A 20,886-nucleotide genomic window follows, 5' to 3' on the forward strand; every position below is an offset into this window, starting at 1 on the left:
GCTGGGTTAGGAGTGAAACTCATTTAGGACTTTTTAAAAATAATGCTTCTATAAAGCATAAATATAACAAAGTTACTTTAAAAGGACCTAAAATGAGACGGGTGGTGGTGGCGCACACCTTTAATCCCAGCATTCAAGAAGCAGAGGTGGGCAAATCTTGGTGAGTTCAAGGCCAGCCTGGTCTACAAGTGCTAGTTCCAGGACATGCTCCAAACGTACAGAGAAACCCTGTCTCAGAAAAAAAAGTACAGGACCTAAAATGATGTATAGATATGCACTGACTTATACTGAGTGTCCAGTTGCAATCCATGTCCCCATGCATTCATGGGGCTGCCCAGGCTTGACTCCAGCAATCATACAAGTGTTTTTTAATAAAACAGTTGAGGCCAGGTGTAAAGTTCCACCTGGTAAGAGTCAAGGAATGTACACACACACACACACACACACACACACACACACACGTAGAAGGAGCTGCGGGCTGCATTCCTGCCTGGATCCTGGCTAGTTTATCCCCGAAATAATTACATGGAAAATGTATTCTTTTAAACACTGCTTGGCCCATTATATCTAGCCTCTTATTGGCTAACTCTTACATATTGATTCAACCTATTCCTAATAATCTGTTTATCACCACGAGGTTGTGGCCTACTGGGAAAGATTCAGCATGTCTGACCTGGCAGCTTCATGGCCGGCGGCTCTCTACCTCTGCTTTTTTTTCTCCCACAATTATGTTCTAACCTATCAGGCCAGGCAGTTTCTTTATTAACTAACCAATGAAAGTAACATATAGACAGATGACCCTCCTCCAAGACTCTCCTACATCACACACACACACACACACACACACACACACACACACACACACACACACACACTTCACATTATAACCAAAGTCTGCATTCGTTGTCCAATTATTCTCTTACTGAAATGTTATAATGTTGATTGGTAATAATTAGGTCTATCCCTGGTAGTAGAGCCTAATTTTCTACTCACATATTACTTTCTTGGAATATTATTCTTGCTACAGTTCTGCCATTTTCCCTGAGAACAGACAATTATCACAAAGAGCAGATTGGCATAAATGAGACATGGAAGCAAAACCCAATTAGTATACAGAATTTTTGACTCGTTCTATTTCCTTCATTTTTCTGTTTTTGAAACGGCTTGAAGTGTTTCTTAAGAACAATTCCCATGGCTCTCAGATTCTCTCTGGACGTGTTCAGGTGCAATTTTCCATGAACATGAAGTAGTTGAAGGGATTATTCATAGTGATGACTTTTTCCTGGATTTAATTAGTTGAGAATAGTCAAAAGTGAGCTCTGGCTTTAAAAAAATCATACTTTTCTTCGGCTGTTGTGTTTGAAAAGTCTTCTCCCTAACCCTTTCAATGCAGGATGCAGTAATTTTATGTCAATAAAGAGTGGACATTTGGACGTGCATACATTTCCAGAAGAGTGACGTTTTCAGAAGATGACTAGATTGTTTCCTATGGAGTAAACACTCACTTGGGATCACTCACTGCCTGAGCAGATGTTAGAAGAATCTGCAAAATATTCTCAGTGAAATCACAGTTGTAATTAGGTTGAAACTCATTTAGTACTTTTTAAAAGTAATATTTCCATAAAGTATAAATATAACAAAGTTTAGTTTTAAAAGGACATGAAATGAACCTGTATTTGTATTGGACACCATAATTACAGTGTGTGTGTGTGTGTGTGTGTGTGTGTGTGTGTGTGTGTGTAGGTGACAGAGCAAGGGGATTTAAGAAAGAAAACAAGATGTTGGTTACAGTTCACCTCTCACCTAGAAAAATTCTCTTAACAATAGACTGAGACTGCTACAGAAAGCTACAGCTGAGCTCACTTCAGCAGCACATATACTAAAACTGGATTGACACAGAGAAGACGAGCAAGATAGCACAGGCCCTGCACAAGGATGGCATGCAAATTCATGGAGCATTCCATATTTTTCAAAAAGATATTTCATGACAAAATCAAATTCAATCAATATCTATGCAAAAATCTAGTCCTACAGAAGGTACTAGAAGGAAACCTCCACCCCTAGGAAGTTGGCAACACCCACGAAAATGCAGGCAATAGATAATTCTATACAAACTAAACCCAAGAAAGGGAAACACACCACCACCACCACTACCAACTTCATAAGGAAAAGCGAAAAACACAAGATATCTAAAATAATCATGTAAAAACTGCTGGAGGGATCATCATTCTTCATCTTAAACTCTACCACAGAGTTACAGTTAAAATAGCATGGTATTGACATAAAAACAGACAGTTGGGTCAATGTATTAAATCAAAGACCAAGACATATATATGCACACTTGTGGACACCTGATTTTTGACAAAGAAGCCAAAATTGTACAATGAAAAAAAGAAAGCATCTTCAACAGATGGTGCTGGCATAACTGGATGATGACATGTATAGAAGAATGAAAACAGATCCATATCTACCACCCTGCACAAAACTCCAGTCCAAGTGGATCAAAGACCTCAACATAAACGCAGTGACACTGACCGTGATAGAAGAGAGTGTGGGGGGGATAGCCTTGAATGCCTTGGCACAGGAGACTACTTCCTGAACAGATTTCAGTAACAGCTTTTGCACTTGCTAGCTTTGTGGTCATTCCCCATTTAGTGCTGAATGCCTTTACTCACCAGTAAAATACACTAATGTTATGGGAGGTTGGTATGAGGATTGCAGGGATTAATATTGGAAAATACTTAGAGGAGACCTTGGTATAGCATGCTATAGGTCATCTAAGGGCCGTCATCATTGTCAATCATCATTTTCAAAGTTTAGCAAACAAGAAAAGGAAATTTCCAATGACTATGGCAAACAGCTACCAAGAAAGGTTCTTAAAGCTGAGTTTTAAGTGTAAAAGTAGTCCCAAAATGGAAAAGAAAACTTTCTCCAAATGGTGTGTGTGTGTGTTTCAACTCTCTTAGCATTTATATATATATATATATATATATGTATATGTGAAAAATGTGGTTACTGTATATCCAGTTGCTGTAATAATAGTTCCCCAAAATACTTCAAGGCTTTACAACGTACAGACATGAGAAGAAAATTATTATCATTTTCTGTCTTATGGCACACGCACGCACATGCACACGCACACACACACCAAATCAGGTCACGTTTTCTTTTATTGTTAAAAGTTAAAAACCAGAAAACAATGTGCAGGCAGATGGGCAAGTTGAAGAGGAGGTGGGCGATGCTTAAGCTTCATGTCCCCAGGAGATGCTGGGTTTAGTTGTGTGGAAGGGCTATGGGGGATGCTTGTTTGTGCGTACTTCTGGTACACATCTGGAATTGAATCATCCATGTGACACCTGCGTTTATGAAAGAAAAGAAATAGACCTAAAGGTATCACCCGAGTTAACATGAAGGGAGAAAATAGTTCACTTAGTTTATGTGTTGGAACTATCTTTAACTTTTATTCAGCATTTCTGCCTTGGGGACACAGACAATGCCTAGGTTCACTCTGAGGCAGTGCACACACGTTTTCATTTTTCGGGTGACAAGTATATTCCTGAATTGCTTTTGAAACATAATTGAGTTATGTAAATTAAGATTACATGATTATAAAAACAGGAGATTCAAATAGAAAGAAGCAACCAGGTGAATGTTAATCTGAAAAGATGAAAAAGTAATTAAAATTCAAATTTCATGTCAATTCATATTTGGTGTGTGAAAAAAAGACCCCATAAAATAGAAGAAAATGAAAGTCTATCATTCTTTGTGTTTTCATATACATATACACATGTATACATACTACAGACTGGGATGTTTACAAATTGGGGTTGTGGAGGTGGCTAAGAAAGACTGGGTTATTGAAATTTTAATACACTGAAATTCAGTAGTTATTATAAGAATTCAATGACTTAGTTCTATTTATATTTACATAAATAAAAGCCCTATACCTGAAGACTGTACTTTCTGATTTAGGAATAATTTTTCTGTGCTAAAAATTGTGCTTCTGCATCTGAAATTAGCTCAGACAGACAGATTTTATTAAGAGTGAATAATTACTTACACATATTGATTCTGGCTTCAGAGTCACCATTAGAGTGAAAACGTAAAAGTTATAGCAAGAAAATGGGAGATCTAATTCTTCTTTTCTTTTTTCTTCCTTCCTTCCTTCCTTCCTTCCTTCCTTCCTTCCTTCCTTCCTTCCTTCCTTTCTTCCTTTCTCTATTTTTCTAAAATAACTCCATAATACTGCTTAGGCATTTCTCTCCAAGGGCTGCGTCCTTACAGTCCTCTAAATCTCTTATTAAAATCTCATAATTCACTACACTTTCAACATTAGTACCATTTATTTTTTTTTTGAGACAGAGTCTCACTTTGTAACTCAGGTTGTTCTGGAATTTACTATGTAGACCAGGCTGGCTTGAGACTCACAAAGATCCACCGGCCTCTGCCTCCTGTGTATTAGGTATGTGCCAACATAGACTTAACACTAGTACTTTTTAAGGGCCTCATTAGGAATTACAATAACTCAAGTTTCTATGTTGTGTGTTTGTGAGTGAACTGTGATAGTTAGTTATACTGTTAAATATAACTTAATTCTATAATTCTGTGTGCATTCTGGAAGCTGTAGTTTCTCAAATAAGGTGAATACAGCACCTGGTATACCCATGCCTGCAATGTTTTTCATAGTTACTTTGAAGGCCTGGGCTATAAAGTGTTGTAACTTTGAGTGAGTTGCTTTGCAGACAGGAAGGAGGGAGGGAGGGAGGGAGGGAGGGAGGGAGGGAGGGAGGGAGGGAGGAGAGGAGAGGAGAGGAGAGGAGAGGAGAGGAGAGGAGAGAGGGAGGGAAGCGAGGGAGGAGGGGAGGGAAGGTGGTAGGGAGGGAGGGGGGGAAAAGAAAGAATTTTTTTAAAAAGTTGTTCTTAAAGTAGATGTTTTGCTCCTACATTCCATCTGTTTGTGGCTTACACTGCATCCTCAGTTATGATGAAACCATACCTGGGTGAGATGGAATTTCCTTGTTTAAGTTTTCTTATCATTTTTTCACACAAAGAGTTTGAAGACTGGCATCTTGTGAAGTATGTTTTTACAGTTCACCAATCTTCACAACACACACACACACAGCATTCACATAAAAACATGATTGACGGTGGATTGTTGTAAATGAGCATAATATTGTTATCTTGGGGGGCAGTGACTGTAATGAAGTTTTGCTGTGTGTATATGTGTGTGTGTGTGTGTGTGTGTGTGTGTGCTAAATGCAGTGATTGTAATGAGTAAAGACGCAATCACTCACAGTAATTTGGAAGTCAAATATATTTAGTAAGAATTGTAAAACCAGGAGATGATGGTTCAGTGAGGAGAATGCTTCCTGCGCCAGTGTTAGCGCCTGAGTTCAGACCCCAGCACTCACCCAGAAGTTCAGTGTGCTGGCACGTGTCTGTACTCTGGCACTGGGGAAGACAGAGGCAGAGAGATTCCAGGGCCCTGCCAACCGGTCTAGCCAATATAGGGAGCCCCAGGTTCAGAGAGAGAGACCTGTTTCAAAAATAATATAGAACACAGAAAGAAAGATACCTAGCTGATGCCTTTGGCCTCTACCCTTGAGCGTATGGGCATGTATGTATACACACACACACACACACACACACACACACACACACGAACACACACCAACTACCATAATGCCTTAAACATATTTTGTTAGTAGACATCAAAGGGAGAAAAGTAAAATAGGAGCTCAGTAGTGGAATGTTCAGGTATTATGTTGGACACATACTAAGTGACAGTCTTGTGACTTTGGGCAAGTTGCCTAACTTCAATAATAGCTCATCTTCTTCATCAATAAAATGTAATTTTTTGATTTTAGTATGGTAGAAATACGCACTCCGACTTTTATCAATATTTTTATAAACACAATTGTAAACCATAGACATAACCTTGAACTGGAAAGTGGATTTTTCGTTGAGACATGCCAGAGAGTGTCTATCCTGGCTGTCACGTTTTCTCAATTGACTTGGAGCAGAGAAACCTGAATGAGTCACCTGAATTTTTTTTTTAATTAGAGAAGCTGCAATGTCATAAATGAATATTGCTTTAATTATTTAGGTTGTGACAGTTTGTTGCAAATCTAGAGATGGTTAATATGATGTTGGGATGTGTGTTTTGTAGAATTTTCCTAGAAGAACAGTATAGGCAGAGAGATCACATAAGATTCATCTTAACACCTATCATAGAAGACATGGAAGCTTAAAATATGTAGAAAATTACAGAATATTATAGCAGTGTTAGGGACAGCAATCACCATTAAACCAGAGCTATATACTATCTTTCTTGATGTCAGTTATGAACAATCTGGCATGGTTAGTAATAAATGGATGGATGTCCATAAGAAAGTGAAAGTTCTTATTCATTTTTATTATTGGGATCGCTATTTGTGCAGAGTTTACACTAGAGAGCTTAGAAACATGTATAGTAAATAAAAATACTAAAAACTGGTGTAGATTAAAATATGTAAGAAAGATTTCAAATTGGTGAAGTGGGAATGATGTAAACTAGAATTTATAATCAGTGAAAGAAGAAGCCAAAAGGTACATTTAGAACAAAGAAATAAGTTCAGACTTATATTTATGTAGGAAGCTCCTTAGTATAATATTTGTAAATAATAATCTTAATTTAAGTAACTTTATTTATGTAATGAGTTATCATATTTAGTAGATTCATTGGTGAAAAAAGAAAATGTACATGGATAAAAATAGATTTTTTTATCTAAGTTAGAGGATATACCTGTGTTAGCAGGGATGAGTAAAACCAATATACTTTTACAAGTATAATTTGCTTTGAATTTTCAAATTTGATAATAATCAGGACATATTTAGTGTAACTCATCACTTAGGTTGCCATTAAATGATGCTGTGAGGAGCCAAGACAATGATCTCTTTCTGTAATGGATTTTATGTCCATTTGACTCATCACAGTGGTAATTAATGCTGCAAAATTCTCAGAAAAAGATTAAAAATATGTTTAAATTACTGTATAATCCATCCAAGTCAATGAAATTAGAACATCTCTAAGATGTGTCCAAATTTACAACGATGATGACTCCCTCCCCCAAGCCTTTTTTTGCATGCACTCTGAGTATTATAAAGAAGTATTATAAATTATACATCCCTAATCCTAAATTCTAAAATATTTTCTTGGCTGAGGGTTTATCCAGTATGGAACTTCCATACTAAAGGTCCCAATTCCCTAAACTCCAAAATGAGAAACACTTCTGTACTCAAGCATTTTGTCCAGGGGACATTCAACTTGTGCCTCCCACTCTTTAGTTAGTAGTGAGGTTGCAGAATGAGAGCAAAAGGGGGTGTTCATGCAAGTTCTTGGGTTTGCACTTGCTTTGGTCATAGTAAGAATTCCAGCAAGTCATTCAAATAAATGTATTCCAAAAAAGAAAAGAAGATTAATGAGTGAAGGCCATTTTTCTCCACTTTTTCCTTCATATTGACTTGAAAGTTGACCTTCTCTTTCAAACAGGAAATAGTCAACAGTAATTTATTCCCTTTGGACAAACTAACAATAATGAAAGGTTCTCTGATTCTTCCTGGTTCTCTGACTCTTGGAATCTTTCTGTACCCTCTTCCACAATTTTCCCTGAACCTTAGGAAATTGTGCTGTAAATATATTCATTGAGTCACAGCACCCCACAATTTTACAAGAGACTTTTGCCCCAAATTCTTCAGTATATTTAGAAATAACACTGACACACACACACACACACACACACACACACACACACACACACACACACACCATATTGTCGATGGTACTAATAATGAAAATTTTGTACACCAGTTGTGGTAGTGATACAATCTAGGGTCTTGATGTTTTCTTCCTGCCAGTTAGTAATTTAAAAGGCAGGAAAAATATTTAGTACAAAAGAAAATCTTTTGCACGGGTGGCAGCAAAGAATTATCAAATACTTTGGCTAACAGCAGCCAGAGTAGCAGTTGAAGAAAGGTGTTTATTGGGGGAGGGACAGAAGCTCATCACATCCACAGACACACAGAGAAGAAAATGTTCTGCAAAGATGCAGTGAGGTGGGGGTGGGAGCAGACACTCAAGAAACACAAAAATTCCATCTCTTCTGAAGGTGGCTGGGGTTGCTTAAATCTCTGAGGAATTTTCCTCCTCTAATTTAGGGTGGACATGTTTGAAGAATGATAGAATTGTTGGTTGGCCCACAACTGTTGAATTTGTTGAGCCTGCTGGTGGGAGACAAATGCCTTTGTTTTGAGCTGCCAGGCTTTGAGGGAGAAGCCAGGCATCTTGAGAACTTGCCAACTTTATGACATAGCTGTGGTTCTTCCTTTCTGTCTACCAAGAAGTTTGTTTAACTTTTAGTCTCTCAGTAGCGCATACCTGTCGTCCTGCACTCCGGATGTTGCAACAGGAGGATCAGAAATTCAAGGTCATCTTTTACTTCATCGTATTTGAGTAAAATCTGGAATATACAGGAAACTCTGCTTCAAAAGACAAAAAAGTGTAAATATCTATGCATGTGCATATGTGTGTGTAATTTATATTTGTTGTATTGAGATGGTTCCAGTAAGTTTGCAAATTTTTTGAGAAGAGGCCAGGGCAATAGAATTTATGGTATTCTCCCCTATTGAGAGAATATTCTAAATTTCCCAATTTTCTGAATTCTATTTTTCCTCATCTTTATTTCAATATGATTGACAAATAATGTACATATTCATTTTTTATAAAGTGATGATTTGAAAGATGAACACATTATAAAATGATTATCACAAGCAAATTAACACATTTAATAGCATAATTAGTTAATTCACTTGAAGTAGCTACCATAATAGTAACTATAATCACATATAATATACTGTCACCACAAAAAGCTATTCTAGTTCTAATTAGCGGTATATATATATCCCCGGAATCTTCTAAATTCTGCTCTCTAACTGACTATACTTCAAGAAATGTTAATATGTTATCATTACAAGCTACATTTAGCAAACAATGAGAAACAAAATATAAACTCCATTAGGACATCAGATTTTGTCTATTGATATTTGCTAATGATTGACCCCACTTGGTATTCTCCATGTGATTAAAAGCCACAAGTGTTTTGTCTCTCAACTGCTCATCAGAATGCTTCATGCACGCATATGCCTATATGGGGGTAAGTATCCACATAGCTGAGTATTTTTAAAAGATGAGATATTAATATTTATAGTGAAATGTGTCTTTTTAGTTTTACAAATGGTTTACTATGTAACATATACTTTGATGTAATTCAGTGGCAGTATAGGAAGTAACATGATTTGATAAACACTTATTTTTAGGCCATCCCCAGTTTAAAATTTTCCTAGTCCAAATACAGTATTTCAAGAAAGATATCATAATGTTATACTGTATATAGTTATTTTCTGTTGATAAAACTTTAGAAGTAGGATTAACAAATAAAATATGTTGGATTACAAGCATAGGTCAAATATCATCTATATTGAAAAATGAATTGAGACAATAACACCTAGCTTGGGACAGAGTATAATTCACATCATTCCTTTCCTCTGAGGACATCCCCGAGATGAGAGGAAAAGTGTGGTGACAAGTGCTAGGGTTTGATAATTTCCCTCTCTCTCCCTATCCTGAAAGTGGGTTCTTGCTGTCTTAGCTATGTTTGTTATTACTGCAATGAAACACCATGACAAATGCAACTTAGGGAAGGAAGTTTATTTGGCTTCCATGTTCTGAATCATAGTTCATCGAGGAAGCTACAGTATGAACTCAAGCCCCACAGGAACTTAGGGACAGAAGCCATGGAGAGGTGCTATTTTACTGACTTACTCCTCATTACTTGCTCAACTTGCTTTTTTTAATAACATCCAGAACCACCAGCCCAGGGGTGGCACCACCCATAATGGGCTGGGTCTGCCCATATCATTGATGAAGAAAATGTCCTATAGATCTTGCTTAAAGCCAAATCTTACATTGACAATTTCTCAGCTGAGATTTCTTCCTCTCAGATGACTATAGCTAATGTCAAGTTGACATAAAATGACCAGAACACTTGGGATAAGACAAATCAATCATAAGAACCTAGGTTATAGCAGAGAGGAATAGTGCGTGGAGAGACAGCTATTAAATCTGGTACTTGAAGATAAAGTGGGCACATTTTGTGGTTTTATAAAGATCTGTCTCCAGTCGAATATGGTTCTACAGGTGTTAAGTTTAGGCACATACTGAAAGAGGTAACAATTTTAGTGGAACTGCCTTGATTTTCGTTCCTTTCTTTTAGTTCAGGCATTTTCAACAGATCACTGGAACGACAGAGGGACCCGGTAAATTGTGTCTTTGTACTTCTCTAGCCACAGTGCCAAGCACACTCTTCTGTGTGGCAGTCTCTACCCTCAGGACATCTTCAGCCTTGTCCTCACCCCATTCTATCTAATAAGAAGTTGTCGTGGTCTAGCTTTAGCTACATATTGTTCAGAAATTTAGAAGATAATATTTTCAGGTATCAAGGTTATTTGCATTTTTGCTTGAGAAAAACTGTCCATGTAGTAGCATATGTTCTACTTTGTGGTGACTATGCAAGTTATTAGATACTTCAGTACAGATTTTCTTTCATCTTATTTTCAACCTACAGGTCTTCCTATACTTTCATAAACTGCTCTTGCAGGCCCGTAGAAGAATGAATTTACTTGTCACAGAACTATGCAGACTCTTAAGTAAAACTCAAGCTCTATTTCACCACTATGTTTCTTCCAACAGTGGGACTGAAGAGGCACACATGTGGTTGAAATTATAGAGAGAACTGAGGTGGGCAGAATCTGAGCCAGTGAAATCATCCACCTTGGAAATAATCCTTGAAAACTATTTGCCCATTTTAACTATGATATCACTTTTCATTCTCTACCCCCTACCTTCACCCTCCCATTAAATATAAAACAAGTATAATTTTAGCATTGACAAGAAAAATAGGAAGAAGGAACTTGGGTTTCAAATATGTGGAAGGAGATGTGTATACGATTTTATTCCACCTTTGCTGTTATAAATATTCTATACACTCTGAGCATATAAACAGACATGTCCTTCTCCCCGGGTCCCTGATGATCAAAACGCTGACACATCTACCATCTGTTGACATCTCCTTTAAAACTTTAGTGCCTTCTTGCAGTGTCTTTGTGTGGTAAAACGAGCCATTTTTCCAGCTGGGCTCTGTTTTATAAAAGCTGCAATCCCATTCATGAAGTGGCTACCTTGTGATTGAATCATCCCTTCCAAAGGCTCTACTGCCTAATCCCATCATGCTATGGAATGTCAAACATGCGAATTTGGGGAACACAAATGCTCCATTTCACACGCTAAACTATTACTTATGATATTAAATATAGTTATATAACAAAAGTCTCCTAGGAACTCATACTTGCTGATTAACTTGCTTAATAGGTTTAATTTCCTCTAGGAAAAGACAAGACCATTTTAGCATACTTTCCCCTTTTAAATCTTTTCGTAGGGAACTTTGCTGTTTCTAAGGTAGAAATTGTATTTATGTAATAATTTCATGTATTCAATGTGATAGAGTCCTATCAATATCGTAATATAGTGTGCAAATATTCTCTTTGCAAGTTGGGAATTGCATTTTTGATGAATAAAGCTATAGGCTGAGATTTTGAGATTTTAACAGTCTCATTGCCATGAAAATAGCTAGCTGATTTAGAAAATTCTACAATTTAGTGTTCACAAAGTATAAAAAGAGGTACTAAAATATAGAAATTGATGAAAGCTTTCCATTTCCTAGAAAAGGATCAAGGAAACAGAGTTTTCAGCCTGTGTTAGTTTCTTTGCTGTTGTAGTGGTTTAATACAACAACCAAAAACAACTTCCAGGAGGAAAAGTTTATGTTGGCTTATGGCTCCTGAAGGCTCACTGTTGGTAAGGTAAAGAAGTCAAGGCAGCAGGGACAGAAAGCCAGTTCATCACATCACAACTCCATACAGGAAGCAGAGAGAACAATCCAGAAGTGAAGCAAGATTTTTAATCCATAAAGTCTACCCCCTCTGGCATACCTTCTCCAGCAATGCTGAACCTCCTAAATGTGCCATAAGCTCCCCAAAGGGTACTACTAATGAGTGACCAAGTAAATATTCAAATATTAAGAACAATTATTATTCAAATCTTCAAAATAGCTAAGAAACAGAAATTGATTTTGTCATAATATAACTGATTACTTAAAATATTTTTTTTCAGAAAGGAAAAATTGGTCTCTTTAATTCAGACAGATTTATTATGACAAAATTCATGCTGTAAAGTTTCACTTCTATTGTTTTGAATAATGCTTTCAGCTATAGATTACTGCATATCTAAGGTATGTCTCTGGAATTTATTAAGTTATCCAGGCTGTCCTTATAAATAAGGAGGAGAGCTATGAGCTTAATGATAATCTTTTATGTAAGTAATTATTTCAATGATTAAAATAATACAAATAATTAACACCAATTGATTAGAATTTTAGTCTGGATCAATACATGAACAATTTCACAGAGAATCAATGGAGCATTAATGAAATTTGAGAATATTAGAAGTCCAGGGGATTTGTTTATATCTTAAATAATGAAACCTATCTTAACAAAAACAAAGGGTAGGAGGAAAGTCTTAATGAAAACACGACTTATGTAGTTTTTAACCAAACTGTGTATGGAGCCAGCAAGACAGCCCCATGATTAATGGGACTTGTTGCCAATCTGTTGATCTGCGTGCAATCCCTAGAAACTACCTGATAAAAAGAGAACCGAGTCTGCAAATTGCTTTCTAACCTCCATATTTACTGTAGCCCAGGTAACACAACCACACACACACACACACACACACACACACATATACACACACACACACACACACCCCCATGCATTATCGCACGGGTGTGCTGGTTAAGAGACAGTTTGCAGGGAGTGGTTCTCTCTTATACCACATAGGTCTCAGGGAACAAACTCAAGGTCTCAGCTCTTTTAGTAAGTTCCTCTACTGCCGAGCCATTTCACTTACGTGTTTTACTGTATTTAGCTTTGCTTATTGGGAGAAATTTGTTGGCTTCCAGGAATACAATGAAACAGAACCTTCCTGAGGACAAAAGCTATTCAATGTTATATCTCAAATGCCTGGTGTATAGCTAGTTCCCTCAAAATGTTGAGTTGTTTCATGACAAGATTTTAGAATTTGATTCTAATATACAAAGCGGCCCTCTGCAGTGTGGGACATTTCACGTTGAGAAGGCAATAGGAATCCAGAGGAGCAGCATGGTGTCCCTGGGGATGTGAGGTGTGGCCACTGGGATGTAGTAAATCACCCAACTAACGGGACTTGAGGGGTCAGTAAAACAACTGAGCTGCCATGCCAAGAAATGAAATACGTGCCTTGAAGACTGTGAACTTTCTCACGGGCGTCTCTGCGCAGCTCTAACCTATGGCAACCATAATCCTCTAGCGACATTTTCTAGGAACTCTTGGAGCAGGTAGAGCGAGTTTCTCTAAGCCCAGCTGTGGCACACAGAGAAATTCAGCCTATCGCGATTTGCCCTGTACGTTCCATCATGCCGGGAGTTGAGATCACACATTCTTTGGTCCAAATGTTAGTAATCCAGATGTTTGTGCTTATACCTTAAGCCTGGGATGTTCTTTCAGGTGTTTGAAGGTCTGGAGTGGCGTGGGTAGACCAAACGTACTATTATTCTTGTCTTCCTTTTGCAGACTTCACTTTTCAGTAGATCAGAATGCTCAGGACACAAAGAGAGGCTCGGCATATGGGACTAGAGAGGGAGGTTCCGCTCTGAACCAGCTTCCACACTCTCTCAGTCTAAGTGCATTCTTCACAATTGTGCCTCCCCAAGTGGCTGCTTATGGCAGTCGGTTAATTTTAATTGAATGTCAGCATTTTCTGCCGAGTTGATTTGGGAAGTTAATCTAATCATTTCTATATCACTGTCCCCTAATCATGGCTGTGATCATTTTCACTGGTGCTTGATGATGAACAAGGGCTTCTATCTTTAAATTACCTTCTTTTGGTCAGACAGATGAGCGAGAGACAGAGACACACAGAGAGAGACGCACAGAGTGACGGACAGGTTCTGGCAGATTTCTTGAGGTGTGGTTTTAGGCGTGTAGAGTTTCTTAGTGAAGCTGCTTCCGGTTGCACATTTCCTGAACTCATGAGCTTTGCTGCTCAAAGCCAAGCAATCATTCTCTCCTCCATTGCTGTCGTGATTTATGCCTTCCTGAAAGTCTTTTGATGACTCCCATTTTATTAATGACAATGCTCCCATCCTAGACTAACAAGGCCCTACAGGACCTAGATTCTGCTTATGTTTTCTCCATTCTTATCCTCAGTCCTCGTGGAGTTTGTACTTTAAGTCCCTGGCACTGTCAGTCTTGTTCCTGGAAGTTCTGGGATTTGGTTTCCTACTTTCTTTCTCTCATTACTCCCACCCTGAATGGATTTCGGCTCAGTGAGCAACTCCCCCAAGAATCCTAATCTGAACTTTTTTCCTATATTAAAAAACTTATCTAAAGCCCACATATTACTGATATGTTTATACTGATTCATTACAGTTTCACACCCTTCTTACCATGATTTGGTTAGCATCTTTCCTTCTCATCAAAAAGTGGAAACTATGCCATTGTATCTTAGGATAATTATCTCTGCAATAATGTTATGTCTGGTAGTGAAGAGGTGTTTGACTATTGCTTGATAAGTCGTTGGATATATTCCACTCTACTTAAACATTTTTAGAATCCAGTTTCCTGCAAAAGAATCATCGGTAAATTGTTTTTCTCATCTTGAAGACTTACATTGCCCATCTTAGCACCAGACTCTGCTATTCCAGAAATATAAGGGTTGTTCGTTACACTCAGCATCCCCGGAGGTTTTAGGAGGTCATGGGACAAATCGGAAGTGGTAAAGCATAGAGTCAGATAACTTCAATATCAAATCCTTGCTCTGCAATTCTGGTTATACCAGCCTTATGTCCTCTGAAATATATCTTCAACTTTTAAGACTTAGCAACACTGAATTGATTTACCCAGTAGAAACAAAGTACCCCATTGAGATTTCATGATGACTGTTAAAATTTTAAATCTCCCAAATTTAACCAAGGGATGTGACTTGCAAGTATTATACTGTCAGAATTATTAAGATATCCATTACAGCATTGTTGATGATAGACAAAACCTAGTCACTAAACGTTCAGACAGCTGATTAAAAGATACATCTTCTCAAGGGAATATAACCATTCCCTTTATATTTTTGCCTATAAATTAGGCACAGATTATTTGATTTGGAAAATTGACACAAGGAAATGTATTGGTTCTGGAGAATACAAATGATTTGGATGTGGAGAAATATCCAATATGTAGAGAAATAAATTTTGGAAGGATGTGAAGAAAAGGATGCCAAGACCTTGGTACTGAGAGCACTAGTCCTGGTGGATTGTCTCTGAATGCACAGATGAGTGATGTGCCTATGTCTGAGTATGGCTGACATTTTGTTTTTTATTTTACTCTTTTTTGTTACTGTTTATGCTTTTACAGAATGGTCACCACATTTGTAGAGTTAAAACACAGACCATATTACTTTTTGAGTCAATAATTAGATCAGGTCATTTACGAAAAAAATGTTGCTTATGTATAAGGGATCTACATAATTGCTTTTAAGGAGGGAACAGCCTGCCAATGTGTTTGAGCAGACTTCCAATTAGACCTCAGATGCCTGTGACTGTTTGCCAAGTGAGAATTTCCTTCTAAGTCCTGGTCATCTATGATAGGTCAGCACCAGGCCTCCTTCCTGGAGTAAGAAGGAAGGCACAATGCCTCAGCCATTCCAAGAGGTAAAAAGCCTGTCAGGAAGGTCTAAGGTTGCAGATGACAGCAAACATATTTTAAGTTAAAGATTAAAAAGAAATGAATTTTCAGAGGGAAATTAAGCCCTAGCTGCTTTCTTATTAAAGTTACATAATTTTACAATAAAATTAAACATGAGGGAAAGTAATGGGATGGGCAGACCGGGTCAATAATTGGCTCCAGAGCAATCTTTCCCTGTAGAATGCATGGCTCCTCCTTTGCCTCTTGTACCTAGGTTTCATTTATTTAGAAGATATTAAGTATTACCTTTATTTTCTTAACATTTACTTATAGTGTGTATGTGTACACATGTGTGTGTGTGTGAGAGAGAGGGGGGGGGGAGAAAGAGAGAGAGAGAGAGAGAGAGAGAGAGAGAGAGGGAGAGAGAGAGGGAGAGAGAGAGAGAGAGAGAGAGAGAGAGGGGAGAGAGAGAGAGAGAGAGAGAGAGAGAGAGAGAGAGAGGGAGGGAGGGAGAAAGAGAGAGAGAGAGAGCTGTGACACATGTGTGGAGGTTGGAGGAGTCAGTTCTCTCCTTCCTTCCACTACCTGGGACTCTGGTTATCAAGCACTGTTGGCCGGGCCTTGTGGCAAACACCCTTAACCCCTGAGTCATCTTGCTAGCCCCAGATCTCCCTTTCAGCATGTTTTCCTGAGCCCTTCTGATCATGAACTTCCCTTGCATGTGAGCTGAGCAAACAGTCTGTTTCCAATTGTACCTTCTGCTGAGTTCAATACACTTTGAAGCTATTTGGTGATGAAATATATATTCTTTTTTCCTAATTTACTTCTAGATTTGATGTATTCTAAGGAACTGACATGGTAACTAATAGTCACTTTAAAGCTAAATTTTCCATCAGAATCTAAATATAGTATTTCTTCTCACATAAGGGCATTTATTAGAGAAACTGACAAAGACCTAGGTTTACTTAAAGCCCATTTTATCTTAGTCAATATTGTGAAATTTTATGTCGTTTTGTGGAGGTCATCGAGTGCCAGCCATGTTTTTACTGCTTCTGTTCCCCATACAGTAAACACTCATAGCTTTATAGTTGGGCACGACTCCACAAGCTGACACACTGCCAAGTGGTTTTGACTCAGGGCTTTTCACTTGGTGAGCGAAAGGTGAAAAAAAGAAGTTCATAGCAGAGGTATGGATATGGAGGAACATTTTCTAGAGGCACACCCCTGCTGTAAACCCCTGTAGAGTAAGCATCCAGGAGGCTGAAAGGAGAACACAGCAATTTAGGAGGCAATGGGCTTGTGCAGAACCTCTGTACAGCTTTTCTAGCCAAACATAGCATGCTGTCTTTTAGGAAGACTCATTATTAATGCAGATAGGAGTGACACCGTATAAGGTTGTGCTGCAGATTGTACTCTAGTAAGGATATGGAGATGGCATCTCAAGGAGCCGCGGGTGTCTGTTATACAGTTAACTTGGGGCAAAACGTGGAGGGTGGAATATACTTGAAAATTTTGTGTGTGGGGGAGGGGGAGAGATTTAAACTTTTGTGAATCTATGGTACCACAGCAAGCATTTCACCCCTAGGCGATTTTTAGTCCATAGCATTTTTCATTTGAAAAACCTACAGAGCCAACAGTGATAGCATTTGTTGTCTCACTGTCCTGTGAAACAAAAGGTCTGTGAAAATACCTTTGTATATTTGAGGAAAAAAGTTGACAGAAGGTTAATAGTTTCTGAAACACCGGTACTGTCCCAAAGGAATCTGGATCTCTTGTTTTATCTTATACTAAATGTGTTTCTATGTCTGCTTGACCCCACAGCAATTTCTAGAAAATTTAACTCTCCTTGGTTTCTAAAAATGGTTAACCCCAGAAAAGGCATGGCAGCTTAGGGAATAAAAAGTCTCCACACTAATCCTGATTACCTGAGTTTGATTCCCGGGCCCCTCTTGGAGGACAGGGTGTACCAACTCCCATAATGTTTTTAGTGTGGAAAGCCCATTTGACAAGCGACCCTGGCCACTCATTGTCACAATTCATTGGATTAGAGATGGAGCACTAATCAAAGAGAAGAGCTGCAGTGACCCACTCACGGAAGGACGGTCCACTCACTATTTCCCTTGGATAGTTGAAGAAAGTAGCTCTAAGACTTGAGCCGTTTGTTTGAGGAAGAACTCCAAACACTACCATGAAGGGACTATGTGGATGATTAAACTGAGCTTATGCAAGATACACAGTTATAGGCTGGAAGGGAAAGGCAAAGAGTGTAGATGCATAATTGAGAAAAAATTAGAAGGAGTAACCTCAGATCGGTTATTGCCCTTCAAGGTTTTTTCTATCTATCTATCTATCTATCTATCTATCTATCTATCTATCTATCTATCTATCTATCTATCTATCTCACCATGTGTCACATTGTATTTACATAATAAATACTGGTACCTCCTGCCTAGGATAAGTGTCTTCCTCCAGGAGGTCAGAGGAGTCCTGATGAGGGAGTCCTGTTTTCGGCATGATTCTGCATCCCTGACTGTGATGGGAATCTATTTTTACTGTCAAGTCTGCATTGTAAGATCATTCTCGGAAAAGTCTCTCATAATCGAAAGACTAGCAGGGGCTTTAGTAGGAGAGTGTAATAAAACTAGCTGATATTCAAGTATGGGAATTTTACTCCAGATGGAATGTTATTAAGACATAATTCTAGGGTAAACACGGACATGTTCACCAAATTCTTGAGTGTCGGAGCCAGAAGACATTCTTTAAACCGTAAAGCGTTATAGCCATTCGCATGAGCAGTGCACTTAACCAGTGGAAATGATAAATGGAATCCCTTCATTCATGTTTTATTCTTTAGGAGTCAGATAAAGTCTGATGAGAGAAAGTCATTACAGATGATTGCTATAAATTAGGGGAGCTTGAAAATTATTCTTACCCCTTTACTTATGAGCTTTGGAAAGGAATTTGCCACCTTTGAAAACAGCCCCTGGCATTAATGCCTACTTCTCCAAGAAGCAGTCCTGTTTCTTACAAGTAGGCATGGAGTGTGAATTCGCACCCTGGCTCTCAGGTAGCTGATTACTTTCTTAGAAGAACAGTCTTCTGGAATCCAAAGAATGGATGCCATATTGAAAAACTGAAAATGTGTCTCTTTTTTTTTTTTAACCAAGGTCAAAACTGAGATACTTGTTTTCCAGATGATCATGAACCATTTCATGTTGGGAGCCTGTTTAGTGACAGATCTTCCCATGGGACTCTTAGCCTAGCAACGTGTGTTAAAATAAGTTCTGTAGCTATACAAGATCTCCGTGCACTGGTTTGTCTATCTGAATGCATCAAAGGCCATTAAAATGTTCTCCACCCATCATAATTTTGTGTAATGGTGGAGCACATTTACTGACTCTGGAGGACCCCCCACCACCACCACCCAGCCTTGCTGTCTTAGAGAAACACTTCTGGTTATATAGTTAAGGCCACACTTCTCTCTTTACCAACGACTCTTCCCTCAGTTGTTAATGTTCTAGACTTTTCTACCCAAAAGGCACTGACAGAAATGACATCATATTTTCTTTGTAAAAAGAGACAGCTCAACCCTTTCAAAAAATATATCTTCTCACGTTAAATTGTTTAGAGAAGCAAATACTATAAATACATTTAAGGAATAATTAGAAAAATAAGAAGCAGTCCCAACATTGTTACTTGGGTTGATCTTGGACTTTGTCTAGCCAAACCACATCCATCTCTGCCTCACTGATACACAGTTTTAGTTTGGCATTTATTCTGCCAATTAAATAAAACATAATCTATTTTATCTATCAAAAACAAGGAATCAAAAGGGAAAAGCCTTCTTTATAGGGGTAAAGCAGTAAAATTCTGCAATCTTCTTTCGGTAACCTTTTCCTCAATTGGATCTTAGTCAAAAAATGAAGTCAGTCAACGTTTCATTTCTGAATAGGAAAGGATCAAAATTAAAAGTCTTTCTCTCAAACAAAAACAACACAGAAAATCAAATTATGATCTTTGCTAGGCTTGTGATCCAATACATGTGATTCACTGCTTTTCTCTGATTTTCTGGGCTGTGAATAAACACATTCTACTTAACTAGGAGTATATGCTCTTCTGAAAGCAGAATAAAGACACCAGTGTTACATTTGAGTTTTTTATTCTGCAAAGCCCAGAACCTCACCTGGACACGACATTCAAACCAGTTCTATTTATTGGTAGAAAGAATGTTGAATAATAGTACATTCCTTCTGGGAGGAGTATTTCATGCAAGAAGCCAGTGTTAACTTTTGAAAGAACATTAAATTATCAAGCCACTGGTTAAATAGTCTTGGACACTGACTGTGTTTTTGTTGTTGTTACTTATTGGGGTGTCCCTGAGAGAATAAATTTGACTGCTTACTTTTACATTTTAATATTAAATTTTCTTATCCTGTTCCTTTTGGGACATTAAGGCTGATTTTTCTGCCATAAAATAATTTATGGAGCTCACTTAAGCCTAAGACATTATCAAACATAATTTGTTCTAAATCACTCATAGTTTTGTAGATTAAAACCAACTTCCCTTCCTTGAAAACACTAACAATTGCCTTTCTACACATAATGTTGTAGGTTGCCATCTGTTTTTGCAGGGAATTCTTTCAGTATTCTTCATTTCATGCCCCGAGGGAGGATTTTGAAATGACCCAGAGCTCTATCAGGTTTATTCCAAACCTTTATGGTTACCTTATTTTCATTTCTATTCTTATTTAATTTTGAGGTTTTTAATTTAATTACACTTCTTCTATCCTCGTCTCCCTCTCAACCCTCTTATATACCCCTTCCACCTCTATCACAAATTCGTGGACACCTCCCCCCGATTGCTATTACATGCATATATGAATGGGGATGTAAATACAGAGTAGATGGGAAGAGGGTAAAGGGGACACAGCAGGATACAAGTGATTTGATAGGGAAAAATATGGAAAGTGGGGGAGGTAAATAAAGAAGTAGGGAGATGGGTAAAATAACAATGAGGAT

The 20,886-nt window shown here is 38.0% G+C and overlaps 1 protein-coding gene and 1 pseudogene across 2 annotated transcripts in view; both read left to right on the forward strand.

The window, feature by feature from the left end:
* Prkg1 (protein kinase cGMP-dependent 1) overlaps window positions 1-20,886 on the forward strand; it is a 1,163,909-nt gene that overhangs the window by 227,099 nt on the left and 915,924 nt on the right. The window lies entirely within an intron of this gene.
* Window positions 1,856-1,970, forward strand: LOC125403547 (U6 spliceosomal RNA; annotated as a pseudogene).

The sequence above is a fragment of the Myodes glareolus genome, chromosome 7 (genome assembly GCF_982192425.1).
Source record: "Myodes glareolus chromosome 7, mMyoGla1.1, whole genome shotgun sequence".
Taxonomy (NCBI): Eukaryota; Metazoa; Chordata; class Mammalia; order Rodentia; family Cricetidae; genus Myodes; species Myodes glareolus.